We start from the raw sequence: 10,771 nt of genomic DNA on the forward strand, positions 1-10,771 counted from the left end.
CTCACTCAACTTATATATATGACCCAAAATGTTCAATCCCTACAAAGAATCGAGCCCTTTGTATCCCCATTTGAATTGAAAAAATTATAAGACCAAGCCCAACGAAAAATCGGATCATTCATAGCTTTAGAAGGAAGTTAAATAACAATTTCATCACATGATAATCAATCACACTTAGAATCACATTTCAGATCACCATTAGAAGTTTCGAGAAGGTTAATAACCTTACGTATATTACCAGGGTTGATGATAGTTCAAACTCAACAAATCAACTGATCATAAACTCGCTAATACGATGACGACGATCTCTTCCTCAGTCGGTTGATTTGAGAGGACCACAACCTGTTGCATACCATTTCTCTTTGAATGACTGGATTAGGAGGAGAGTGTCATCATGAGTCCAGAGTACATGTTGGATTTTTCTTACGACGGGAGAGGTTGTACTGCTAAAGCGGTGGAGTATAGTGAGTGGAATAAGCAAATCGTGTCAGCGTTTCTCCCAGTTGACGAGGAGTATAGTGAGCTCAGAAATGAAGATCACAGATCAAAAGATTCACCACCACAAATTTTGCAGGAGAAATCTAAAATTGTAAGTTTTATTTTTATAATAATAATTTTGGTATTTAAGTTAGTTAAATACTCAATATTCAGAAGATGCTATTTGGAAAATTTGAGCTGTTCTAATTTTTGGAAGAAAAAATTAAAGTAGTGCTATTCTAGGGCATTGAAAAAAATGTATTTTTAAAATTCTCCCTAAAAATACATATATTACAAACAAATTTTCTAAATGCCGATAATACATTTTATTTATTTAAATCGTACAATATCAAAATATACCACTTATTAAAAAAATATTGTCAATGATAAATATAAAAATTTACTATAATATTTAAAATTTACCTAAAACATTTAATAATTAAATTTTAAAAGTATTTTTCAAGTATCATTAAATATATTTCGTATAAAATCATATGAAATGCAATAAAAATCCCAACAAATTAAAAATGCAAGAAAAAATCAAATTAAAAAAAAAACGAACAGCTAAAACAAGTTTTCCAACAAAGACACACGAACACATTCAATTCAGACGAGAGCAACACAATGTAGATGTTATTGTAGTAAAAATACTCATTCTTCATCCTTAACCAATAAATAATAATTTCAACAAAAAATTCATTTTTCAACAAAAAATTCATTCTTCCTCTTTAACCAAATAACTGATTTATGCTCTATTCCTTTTGTTCATTTTTTAATTTATGCTTATGTTTTGCTTATCATTTGCTCATGTTATTCTTTGATTTTGTTTATTTTTTTAACTTTATATTTTTCAAAAGTTTCAATAATTTTTGTGTATTGTACATGTGTAGTAAAAAATAGTGCATCATTTAAATGCATTAAAACAAAGAAATAAAATTGAACAAAATATAAGATAAATCTAGCAAAATATATAATCACACTCTTACCATGAGTTTTAAACCCATGCAAGAACATAAACAAAACAAAGAAAATATTCATAATTTGAGATATAGATGATGATGTGAGAATGGTTATTTATAGGATTTCAATGGATGGAAGTTACATTTCTAAACTAATTTAATTAGAGGAGTTACAATTATAATTTATAGTGTGTTTGAATGAAAATGAATGGAAAAAATAGTCAATTCATAATTTATATAATTTATGTAAATTCAGTTACAATTTAGTAGTAAAGTGTGGATTTAAAGTATAGATTAATGTATATTATTAAATTTTTATTTAGTAAAAAAATAAATATATATATTTTTTAGAAATTAAATGCTAAATGGACCAATAAGGAAAGAGTGAAACCTTATAAAATCATATGAAATGCAATAAAAATCCTAAAGATTAATTTAATTTTTAATCTCTTTTATATTCACCTTAATTTAAGCTATATTGCTAGGTTAAATTTTAATGATTTCCTCTTTGTAGTAAAATTTTAGAAAGGGAATATGAAATTATTTGTTATATAGAAAATCATTAAATTACAAAATTTTGAATTAAATAAACATTTTATAATGATCTTTATATAATTATATTTTGTATCACAAGAACTAAATATAATGATGAGTATACAAAAATTATATTACAATTTTTTTGGAGGTAAGGGAGAGTTTAAAATTTTGATTTAATAATTCTATTATAGTATTTTATTTTATTAAAAAATTGCATACTCTTAAAAATAAAATAAATATACATGATTGAAGATGGTTTCTTTAGCTTGATTCCCTCACTGGGCTTTGATCGAAATTAGTATTGTTGAATCTGCATCGATAATTGTTTTTTTAGTCACCAAAATTTTATTATACATATAACATATGTAATTGAAAATTAAAAATAATTTTTTTTCCACAAGAAAATTAAAAATAATAAGATAAAGATGGAAAGAAGAAATACATAAAAACAAAGAAATAAAATTGATGAACAAAATATAAGATCAATCAAACAAAATTTATAATCACACTCTTACCATGAGTTTTGAACCCATGCAAGAAAATAAACAAAACAAAAAAAAATATTCAGAATTTGAGATATGGTGAATTATGATATGAGAATGGTTATTTATAGGATTTCAAGAGATGAAAGTCTCATTTTTAAAATAAATTAATTAGAGGAGCTACAATTATAATTTATAGTGTGTTTGAATGAAAATGAATGGAAAAAATAGTCAATTCATAATTTATGTGATTTCAGTTACAATTTAGTAGTAAAATGTGGATTTAAAGTAGATTAATGTACATTTTTATTTAATTAAAAATAATTAGTATTTTTTTAAAAAATAAATGCTAAATGAACTAATAAGGATATAGTCAAACCTTACTTTTATATATATGATTTTTCTACATATAGATACATGCAACAAAGAAATGTTTCATCTATTTTATGGTTTTCTTGCCGAGCTTAATATGGATTGTAGATTTTTTTTTTTTTCCATTCTATGAGATTGATTGTAGATATAATATCATCTATTTTGTGTTTATTTAGTCTAAAGTTTTGTTCTTATGACTAAACTATTTGTGTTATTATTTTCAGTTACCATCAATTTTAAACCATTTTTGTTTTTGTAATTTATAGTTTTATTCTTAGTGTATGATTTAACTAATTATGTTTACTATTTACCACAGTTTTAAAACAAATATCTGAAATTTGGGTTATAAATTTTTGACACCTAAACCCAATTTTAAGGTCATATAGCAAAGAAAAAATACAATTATAAGACAAAGTTAAGAGCGACATAAATTAACTTTAACATTAACAATATAAACTGAGAACAAAACGAAAATAACATTTATTATCTATGTCTATTTCATGTTTTATTTTTACACTTTGATCTTAAAAACACTTTGTTCCCGTACAAAGTAAGGATCCAATTAGGGGTGTCAAAATGGTTAACCCAATCCAACTCAACTCATTATCCAATGAGTCAAACGTTAAATGAGTTTATGAATTAACTCAACTCATTTAACAATTGGATTAGATGAACCCATGAATCCATTTATTTAAATGAGTTAGCTGAATAATTGAGTTAACCAACTATAATATAAATTAATTATATTTAATAGGAAATAATGATAGTTAATCTTTATCATCATTTTCACCATCATCATTATTATCACCATCACATAACTTTATGGGTGCGTTTTTGCGAGAAAATTACGGGTTTGCGTTTTTGGCAGAAAATTTACGGATTTGCGTTTTTGACAAGCAGTTTACGGGTTTGCATTTGGCGGGAAAATTGTTGGTTTGTGTTTTTGCCGGAAAATTTACGGGTTTGCGTTTTTGACAAAAAAATTTATGGATTTGTATTTTTGGCGGCAAAATTGCGGGTTTGCGTTTTTGGTGGGAAATTTATAGGGGTTTTGCAAGAAATTTATGGGTTTGCGTTTTGGTAGGAAAATTGCGGTTTTTATTTTTTAACGGAAAAATTTACGGATTTTTGTTTTTGACAAAAAAATTACGGATTTGCGTTTTAGCGGGAAAATTGCGGTTTTGTATTTTTAACGGGAAATTTACAGGTTTGCGTTTTTTGCAGGAAAATTGCGGATTTACATTTTGGCGGGAAATTGCAGATTTGCGTTTTGGCGGGAAAATTATAAGTTCAAAATTTTGGCGGAAAAATTGCGGGTTTGGGATTTTGGGGAAAATTATAAGATGAAAATGATGACATCATGTTGTTGACTATGATATATATGTTAGGTATTATGATGATGATGATGATGATGATGATGATGATGATGATGATAGTATGACAATGTTGTTGATGATGATAGTTACATGATGTTAGTATGTTGATGATGATAGTATGATGATGTTGACTATGATATATATGTTGATATGATGATGATGATGATAGTATGATGATGATGATGATGATAGTATGATGATGTTGATGATAGTATGATGATGTTGGTATTATGATGATGATGATAGTATGATGATGTTGATGATATTAGGTTGATAATGAAGAAATTGATGGGTTAGTGATTAACTCATAAACCCATTATAACTAAACTCATTTGACACATGAATTCATTTAATCAACAACTTATTTAACCCATCAACTCAATAGGATTAAATTTTTCAACATATTAGTGTTCATGAGTTGAGTTGAATTGGGTTAGCTCATTAATCTTGACCCATTTTGACACCCCTAGATCCAATACTAGTTTATAATAATCTGATTCAGTACAACAAACAACATCTGATTCTATATTATAAACCCTTTACTTTATTCTAAAAGATATTATCAATTGAAACTATATATATATATATATATATATTATCAACCAAATATTAATTATAATATATCTTCATTGTTAGTAGTCCAAATTGTATGAAAAGAAATGCATAAAAGAAATTGCAAAGATTAATAATATGGACGACCGAGAAAGACAATGTGTCTTCCAATTCGACGAGCATGAAATCTTTGACAAGGAAAAGAGAGGGAAGGCGGCCCGTAGCAGGTTAAAGTCCTCTAGAAGATTAGAAAAAGCGGACCAGTCTTCATGTGCTTGAATCATCACAACTAGTTATGCACATTCCGTCTCGAAGCTCTAACAAGCAACTCCGTCAGCAAGGATACTCTCCATGAAAGCAGTGTTTCCAACTCTGAGTAGAGCGAGGAAGGACTTCATCTACGATATCTAGCTCCCAACAATAAAGTCTGAGCATCGCCATTACAACACCACCATCCCAAGCCTGAATTGGGGTTAGAAACTTTCCATGAGCCATCTATTTGACAACGGGAATCCTAACCCTGGATCATCGATGGAACCAAAGAATCCAATGGATTTGAAGTACACGAAGAAACAACTTTCTGAGACTACGCATCCTTCCATAGTATTTTTTTCACTTACAACTTGATAAATTACCTCATCTGGCGCGAGCTGCGTGTCTTGAAAAACTTTTTGTTCAATATCCAAGGTAAGTGATGAAGATAATCTAGATCTTCTGAGTGAGATGATCCTCTCTAATAGATAAAATCCAGATTCAAATACACACACTTATAAGGAAAACCCCGTAGTGAAACCTGAATCAGAGACAATTCCCAAATTTGACATGAGCGAGGACACTTAAAAATAGCATTGATAGCTCTCTAGTTAACATGTTTTAAGCATCCTTTTTTGTCCATATTCTGCATTATATTTACCCTAACCTTAGCATTTTTAGGTCATTTACTGTAGGAATCCACATTTAGGCCATTTAGGGTGTTGCATTCTTGAATTTGCACTTTTTGGATGAAAACAAGTGCTTTAGAGCCTAAAAAGGGAGAATCAAGGTCGAATCCGAGCATTTACCCGAAGGAGTCATTGAGCAGTAAGAACAGTCCGAACACTAAACCCGATCGAAGAGGATTCAAGAGCAGGAAAAACAATCTGAAGACCTATCCGAAGAGCAACCCGAGAACATCCTCGAGCACCTCATCGAGCAGACCCTCAGACAGGACTGGGAAGCTAGGGTTAATGGGTTTCCATATATAAACCCCCCTCTTCTTCCTCTCGCACGAGCACGCCGAAGAGACTCAGAACAGAGAGCGAGAGCTGGGAGAGAAACTGAGCGATTCAAACTCTTTCTACACTTGTTTAGGATTTATTTTCATTTCTTTGTACTATTCTTTTAGATTTCGGTTATGTACTCTTGTACTCTACTTTTACTTTCAATACAATGCAATTTTCGTTTATCTACGTTTTTGTGCTTCTTTCCATGAGATCTGAGTAGTGAAACAAAGTTTCTAGGGATGGGATAGACAATTTTGTGTTCTTGATCGGTTCGGATGTCTTAGCTTGGATGTTTATGTTTTATAAATTCCCTTCTAGATTGGTGTTCTTAATGCTATCAACAGACCGAGAGGTTGAGATTAGATCTAGGGTGTTTTACCATCGAGAGGTGTAGATGAAATGCTTAAATCAATCAATGCTAGAGATTTACTCACTTAGCCTAAGAGATTAGATGTGCAAGGGGTTTATTGACAATAATGAATCGGTTTGTATTGCCTGCTTGGTCATGTTTCTCCAACGAGAGTTGGGTAGGGGAGTGATTAAGGTTGATTGTTTCTATCACAAGAGAGTATTAACAAGATTTTAGAGATTCATTGTCTGGGGAATATTTGCTTGAGGCATGTAGGATATCCATACTGGTCAGAAACGCTTAGGAGTCGATTACCCCATCCTTAGGAACTTTCGCATCTAGATTGTCTACATTTTTATTCATAACTCGATCCCTTATCCGAACAAGTACACGATCACCTGTTTCGAGTATACCTTTGAGCTGTTCTTGCTTTTCTTCTCTACTCGATCACTCCACCCGATCTAGTACTCGAATGCTTGCATCAAGTACTTAGGTCGTGTGGTTCTTATTTATTTCATTTCTTTCAATTATTTAAGGATTGTTAGATCAAACCCCAACTATTGCTTGGCTTGACTTGCTTGTTTATGATTGCATCTTATCTGCTAGCATAACAACCATTTGGATTGATAACCCTTTGTACTACAACTGCATAGGGAATTGATACCCTAGGTGAAAATCCTACTATCAAGCATGTTTAAATGTCTCACACACAGAGTCACATCTTTTACACTAGGTGTCACACTGGACACCTCGATAAGCTAATCGATCTGTCAGTGGAAGAGTTTGAGATGCAATATGCCAAAAGAAATGCTTAATATTAGGTGGAACTTGGAGTTTCCATGCCTGGGCTCTTAAAGATGTACATGTTGGACCATATTCGACCTCTTCCACCATCTCCCTTTCTAACCCATAACCTTATCTCACCAAATATTTCCCCGGAATTTGAATAATGTCATATCAACCAATCTGGCTTAAAAGACTTTCTTATAGCCGTACTCCGTATAATCTGAATATATTCCGAATCCATAAACTTCAGAAGAATAGGTAATTTCCACTCCCTGGTGACGGGATTAATTAAATGATTAACCATTAAATTTGGATGCAATAGTCTACCCCTACCATTAGCTTATCGAGGATGTTGATCAGTAATCCAAGGATCTCACCATACTAAAATTTTAAAACTAGATCCCACCATCTACCTTTCACCATGCTATACTAAGTTTTTTTGTCAAGAAAATGCTCTTTCAACCAAACAATGGTGAATGAGGCTTTTTAGCCAATATCGGATGTTTGTTCCTAAAATACCAACCTTGTAGCACCCGGGAAAACAAGGAATTTGGGAATTGAATCAATCGCAAATACTATTTTGTAAGCATCTCATCATTGAATTGAATGCTCGAATCTCCAATCCTCCATTACTTTTTTCTTCACACAACTTATCCCAAGCTACCTAATGTATTAATGATCCTTATCACTGGAGTTCCACCAGAAATTTGATATGGCGCTTGTTAACTTAGATGTCAAATCCGGAGGAGGTTTAAAACATGAAATTACGTGGGTTGGAAGGACCGGAGCAGCTGATTTAGTCAAAATTTCCTTCCCACCCTTTGTTAGATATTTTGCCGACCAACCATTCACCTGATCATCTAGCCTGTCACAAATATAGCTGAACTTTATTGTGTGAACCCTCAAGGCTTTCAGGGTTACCCAAATAGGATCCCATACCTCATTCTTTAGAAATACAAATGAAAGTTGTAAGATGCTCTCTAGCTTGGTTTGGTACTTTCTTCCCAAACAAGATACATATGATTTCACAAGATTGACCTCTTGACCCGAGGCTTTATCATACTTAACAATGATATCCACAACTGTTTTACACTCATCCTTTTTCTGGGAAAAACGGTCTATTCCCCCCTCCCACGAACTTAGTTACTTTATCGTATTCATACCCAAAAGTTTGAGTCGTGCCTATAACTACATAAACTTAACTAAAATTTTAATTTTCTACATGAACTATCTCATTTTTTGGTAGTACGAGGGGGGAATTGGCCCAAAAATTGGATAGGGGTCAAGACAAAGTCGGGCGCCGGCGGCTAACTCAAGTGGCCCCCAAATCGTGCGAAATGGTCGCCTATTACACGGCTCACTAACTCTACCTGGGGTGGGGTACGTACCTATTTATTATTTGTCGCCGGTACAGATTAATGGAGAAGGAAATTAATTCTTAATCTAGATAGCTCCCTTTCGTTAAGCGCATCGAGCCAAAAGACTTTTCAGTCAGAATATTAGAAATGGGTATAAGTGTTGTCTAAACACTTCTAATCAACCTATAACTCTTATAATTAGTCAAATAAATTGGATTGTAACATATTTTGATCCTAGAAACATTAACAAAGCTGTTTACTGCTTCTAGCGAAGTTTTGTCTGTTTTAGCCTGATTTTTTTGGTTTTAGCCTGTTTTGGACGAAATGGGTAGAAGTGTTGTCTAAACACTTCTAATCCAACTAGAACTCTTATAATTAGTCAAATACATTGGATTGTAACATATTTTAACCCTATAAACACGAACAAAACTGCTTCCTGCTTCTAAGCCAAGTTTTGTCGGTTTTAGCCTGTTTTGGACAAAATAAGTATAAGTGTTGTCTAAACAGTCCTAATCCAACTATAACTCTTATAATTAGTCAAATACATTGAATTGTAACATATTTTGACCCTAGAAATTCTAACAAAGCTGTTTCTTGCATCTAAGCCAAGTTTTGTCGGTTTTAGCATGTTTTCTCGGTTTTAGCCTGTTTTTGACAAAACATATATAACTGTTGTCCAAACATTCCAAATCCAACTATAACTCTTATAATTAGTCATATACATTGGATTGTAACATATTTGGATCCTAGAAACACTAACGAAATTGTTTACTGCTTCTAAGCCAAGTTTTGTCAGTTTTAACTTATTTTCTCAGTTTTATCATGTTTTAGATACGAAAAACACGGTATCGGCCATGTCTAAGGACCTTCCATCTTAGTAGTTTGAATAAATTGATCGATCAATCATTTGTTTTCTTAATCTTTTCCTTGCCAACTCCAAATCACATTAGTAATAAATTAATTATTTCTAGTATTTTCACTCAGTGGCAAGAAGTTGTGTTGTATTTTAATATTTTAGCGATTTGAGTAAGGTTTTCTACAATTAAACTCTCTCTGTCATCATTTTTTACATTTTTATGTTACATTTAAAAAAAGTGGAGATGAATCCCAGAAAAATAAAATAATAATAATCATGGTCATCACCGTCAAATAAGTTATGAAAATCGAATCCCCACGACGAGAAATCCAAATCCACATTTAAAATGGACAATTCTTGGTTCACTCCTAGGGGTGAATCACTTTTATTGAATAATTCTTGGGTTCACTGCTAAGGTGAACCCCTTTGTTCACTTCACCTTATTTTAGTCAATGAGAATCTGACATGCCATAATACATTTAAGAATCTACTCATTCACATCTTTATAAAATAAGGAAACAAAATATGTATACATTATTATAAAATTAAAAACTTAAACCGCTTATTTATAAATTCAAACCGATATATAATTTCATTTTAATTGTAAAATCTAAACCCTAACCATCTCATTTGTAAACCCGAATCGACATATAATTTCATTCTAATTGTAAAAGAAAAATACTTAGGCTCACTCCTAGGGTGAACCTTCTTGTTCACTTCTTCCTTTTCAACCAATAAGAATCTTCTATACGTTATTTTATTTAAAAAAATAAATCAAAATTAAATTAAAGAGTAAAACAGATTAAGGAAACAAATTCTGTATAATTTTTTTTAAGGAATTTTAAATATTGGTTTGGTTTAGATTTTACAATTAGAATGAAATGATGTATCGGTTTTGGTTTACAAATAAGGTGATTAGGGTTTAGATTTAACAATTCAAACAAAATAATATGTCGGTTTGGGTTTACAAATGAAGTGGTTAGAGTTTAGATTTTACAATTAAAACGAAATTATATGTCGGTTTAGGTTTACAAATGAAGTGGTTAGGGTTTAGATTTTACAATCAAAACGAAATTATATGTCGGTTTGGATTTAGAAATGAGATGGTTAGGGTTTAGATTTTATAATTAGAACGAAATTATATGTCGGTTTGGGTTTACAAATGAGATGGTTAGGGTTTAGATTTTAGAGAATTTGTTTCCTTAATCTGTTTTGCTTTTTAATTTAATTTTGATTTATTTTTTAAAAATAAAATAATATATAGAAGATTTTGATTAGTTGAAAAGGAAGAAATGAACAAGAAGGTTCACCCTAGGAGTGAACCTAAATATTTTTCTATTTTATTTCATATTTTTAAAGTTATAGAAAATGGCGATTTGGAAACAAAAAACCCTTTAGTAAGTTA

This window comes from Camelina sativa, chromosome 16, assembly GCF_000633955.1.
Source record: "Camelina sativa cultivar DH55 chromosome 16, Cs, whole genome shotgun sequence".
Lineage (NCBI taxonomy): Eukaryota > Viridiplantae > Streptophyta > Magnoliopsida > Brassicales > Brassicaceae > Camelina > Camelina sativa.